The 4508-nt window shown below is 35.3% G+C and overlaps 1 long non-coding RNA gene across 1 annotated transcript; it reads right to left on the reverse strand.

Moving 5' to 3' along the window:
* Nucleotides 1–390: 390 nt before the first annotated feature.
* On the reverse strand, nt 391–1256 carry LOC132561524 (uncharacterized). Its single transcript, XR_009554711.1, has 3 exons — nt 1171–1256; nt 706–773; nt 391–452 (listed from the first exon to the last, which is right to left on the reverse strand). It is a non-coding gene; the product is annotated as an uncharacterized LOC132561524 (long non-coding RNA).
* Nucleotides 1257–4508: the final 3252 nt, after the last annotated feature.

The following is a 4508-nucleotide window of genomic DNA, read 5'->3' on the forward strand; positions in this document are numbered from 1 at the left end:
TTTTTTTTTACATATATGCATATCATGACACTAACCACTTATATCAAATTGTTCTTCTTTATTTAAAAACAACTTTTGATTGGTTGATTATATGATATAACAATTCGAACACATTCAAGCTTGAATAAGAGTAAGATTGAAAGCCACCATAAATACCATCATAGTTTGTGGGAAGGAATGTCAAGTTCACTGTAAATACGGAAGGCCTGGTCAGTGGTCAAAGACCAACGTCTGTAATGACGACGAAATCTCCTGCTCTCTTGACCAATGGTCAAGGGCTTAACAATCTAAACAGCGTTTGAATGGCCACGTGATAAGTTGAATAATATATCGTTCACAACAAACACTTAGGATACTTAAAAGTGCTTCAATCGAGATCCGTTCGTGTATATTTGATTTTGTACATGAAAAAGTTGCTTCAATACTTTCGGAACAGTTTCATAGTATCGTAACTGTAAAAAAATAAAAAGTAAATATTTTAAACCATCTGGTGGTATGTCTATGAATTCAATCCTAAAGTATTATGAACAGGCATTAATAGTGGATACGTAACTTGTTGACAAAGAAACAAGGAAGATATTACTACGCATGATCAAAATACGCAAATACCGGGTTTCGGGAATTCTCGGAATAGTACAACAATGCTAAACTTCATGACCTTGATATTTTAATCTTTTATAACACATCCTTCTTCCTCTTACTCACATTTTTCGTGAATGATCATCAGTCCACTTTTGGGCTATCGGTTTACCTCCTCTTGTCCTCCTCTAATCCTACAAAAGTACTTTAAATGGAATCCGGAAGCATCTATCCAAAAGCATGTATCGCATGCAATCAGTCTAAATAAACAGATTTGTGTGAAGTCAGCAACTAATGTCATAATCAATGGTTTTAACATTATCGCTGTGCTGTACCAGGAACTTTGATCGGTAGACATTAAAATACCTTATGTCTTACATGATAATGTGACTCTCGGTTAACTTTATCTATCAAATAAAGGTTTACTTATTCATCAAAATCATTCCATCCGTTCTATACAAACATGTCCTGATAATATGTTACAACAAAAAATGTTATAGCAAAGCATTCCTACCCGACACCATTACCCAAGAATTCCTTATAAAAAATGGAAATTGACTTGTAATGCACCCTGAACAAAGGTCAACATACCCTCTCCTTCAATACATTATAGAGTTTGCAAACTTTCTCCTAATTCTCAACAGCGCCCATCCCAGCATCCCCTACACATATCGAAGTTTTGTTTTCCCAGCATCCCCTATACACACTGAGAATTTTCCCCAACATACCATGCAACATACACTGAGACAATATATCCCACCATTCTCTTCACACACTGATACACTTTATTTCCCATGATTCTCTTCTCAACAAATTGAAACGATCTTTCTCAATCCCCTATTCTATACACTGACACAATCTTACCCAGCATTCCGAGCAGCGTACATCGATGCAGTATTACTCATCATCTCTACACACAGTGACAATCCTCCCAACTTCCATTATCACCACACACAATAACAAAATATTTTCAAGCATCCCCTCTTTACACTGACAATTCATCCCATACTCCATCAGCCACCATCAGATTAATACCAAAATTTTACTGATGGAAATACTGAAAAGTAATTATATCCAAGAAATCATGAGTTTGATATAAACACATTAATGCGCCGATTGAATGGAACGGCGCCTTGTTCTTCCTCAAAATATTCCGTATGTATAGAACGTTGTGTTGAATTTGTTTCACATACATTTTTTGTCAGTTCTTTAATTTGAATAACGATACATCTGGTTTCTTTCTGCACATGGTGCCGCCATCTTGTTACGATATAAACAACTTGTATGACCCCGAGGTCAAATGACTTAGTCCGTATGGTATTGACAGCGAGAGACTAGCAAAAGTTTTTTCTCTCTGTCTTGTATCTGCAGGATACTAAAGGATATCGTTATCTCATGCTTTAACAAAAACGTCATTTGAAGATTATGCCGATATCAAACACATAAAATAATACTTAAAAAGTATATTGAACTTCAAAATATTTAGTTTTCAACTTATACAGGCAAGGATTTTTTCTCTCCCATTTGTTAAATTTGGTTTATCGAAAGGTGTCACTTTGAGAGTTTCTTCGGATTTGAAGGTCAGCCATCGTCGCTTTCTTTTTCTGCACGTACTCAATGTATTTCATCACAGTCACCTTCTTTTTTATGTGATACGGGGGATTTTTTCACTTCATAAAATAACATGACAAGCATAATCGTAGATTTGAAGTGGTCGCCCTCCTCTCTTATCAGAGTGTAAACACTGCTTGTTGGATCAAGATGGAGCTAGTTTGTCGTGTAAACAGGAGCTATGCCGCACGGCAAATGATCAGAGAATTTGTGTTACTTGTATGGTATACTTTAGTTATCTGCCAGGTACTCAATAAATCACCATGTATTATTTCAACGTTTAGCAAGTACGTAACCATGCTGATTGAGGTATTGGGGTTTTAGTGTATGTATGCTTGACGCCACTAACGGCAGAGAAACGCCGTTAATTTTGTTCGCTTGCGTGATCATTTTATGAAGTTATTGATATTCATCAGTGAAAATTACATCATCAATTGATAAACGACACATATTTTGGCGTATATCCGATTTGATAAATTTCGGTAATCCAAACCCATTATGTACACAGATTTTTCAGAAGAAAAACTGGTTGCGTATTTTCTTTCATTACATTATCAAAACAAACATTGAAACACGTAATCTTCAACAGTTAATGCTAAGTGAATGTTTTCTTACGTGGAATGAAATATAGAGTGGCGTAAGCGTTCACGTGAATATGAAGAACATCGATCATTTCGACATCACGATTGGTTGTCATGGTAACTGCCGAAGCACTTTGTACAAGGACACAGAAGTAATTGACAAAATCATTATTGACTGACACGTTTTATTTTCTCGTTAAGTTTAAGTGAAGCAACGAAATGTCGTTCAAAACCTGTATCGTTTTTCACGTCGAGCTAGCCATCATTGGACTGGGTAAAATTGCGACATTTTTAAAACAAACTAAAAAAAACCGTATAAGTCACAAATATAAGTCATAGAATTGTTTTCTTACATCTAAAGTCAATATCCCATACATAGTTTTAATAGTTTATTTAACATGTAGGTTGTCGGAAGTCGGTTATTGTCAGCAATATTTAAAGAAGCGACATGATTGTAGACTATTGCGCAGCCGGCATATGACAAGAAACCTTTGAAAGATTTCGTTAAGTAGGGAAAGACACAGGCACTCGAGGCCAGGATATTATTTTTTAAACATTGATTTTTGTTTTAGCACTCATGACTGACGTTATTTAAACGAAATATCAGCAGAATTCACGTTTATATGCCGGTTGACAAATCCGAGGTCCACGGTCATTAAAAATACACAAGGCAAGCAACTCCAGATTTTAAAAAATCGACCCCTCGCTTGGAAACTGGCTCAAAAATGTAGTTATGATAAGTTCCTTGTAAAACAATATGTATCCGTAGGTAGTGTGTATATTTACCTTTTATTTGGTGCATAACATTACAGGCAACGAGAAATTCACAATACGTACATGAGATTAACATCTCAATAACCGGAGATTTTATCGTCCATGTAATTATCTTTGACGGAAGTAACATGTCATTTCAAGGGCGGTCACTCCGAGTTTTTGGGAGAGGAGTTCCGGATAGCACTATACCAGTGAACAGGTAAGAAAGGTTCCGATGTCATTACGCGCGTAACTTCAAAATAGATATTTTTATTTCTACAAATACATTTGCGGGGATGGAAAAATAATGGCTGGGCAAAAAAGTCCACATTTGCCAACTCGGATACAATATCATGGTAAGGGATTATACAGAATGCATTAACTTTCAATCAAGCTGGCGGTAATGAGATTTTTTTTTTCAAAAAAAAATAAGAAAAAAATCACGCAGATAATGAAATATTACTTTGACATTATATTCAAGGTCATGGATAAACCCTTAAATAACATCTTCTGATAACCAAAAAGGCCTTGGGTCATGATATTTGGTCAGGAAGTCCATTGTATGGACGTTTGCCAAAACATACAGTACCTGTAGCAATACAAGCCCTTTGGGCCTCTTGGTTAATAAGTAATATGTATTTCTTTTCAAATATTCTCAATAACTTGACAAAAATCACTATGGAAAAAATCATTTAATTTCCAATTTCTAAGTTAATATATTTCCCCCACGATATTTTTCATAAATTGCGCCCTTTTTTCATTATCTGCATGATTTTTTTCTATTTTTTTTTTGAAAAAAAATTCTCATTACCGCCAGCTTGATTGAAAGTTGATGCATTCTGTATAATCCCTTACCATGATATTGTATCCGAGTTGGCAAATGTGGACTTTTTTGCCCAGCCATTATTTTTCCATCCCCGCAAATGTATTTGTAGAAATAAAAATATCTATTTTGAAGTTACGCGCGTAATGACATCGGAACCT

The sequence above is a fragment of the Ylistrum balloti genome, unplaced genomic scaffold, assembly GCF_031769215.1.
Source record: "Ylistrum balloti isolate Yb309-2 unplaced genomic scaffold, AGI_CSIRO_Ybal_v1 Utg371224, whole genome shotgun sequence".
Lineage (NCBI taxonomy): Eukaryota > Metazoa > Mollusca > Bivalvia > Pectinida > Pectinidae > Ylistrum > Ylistrum balloti.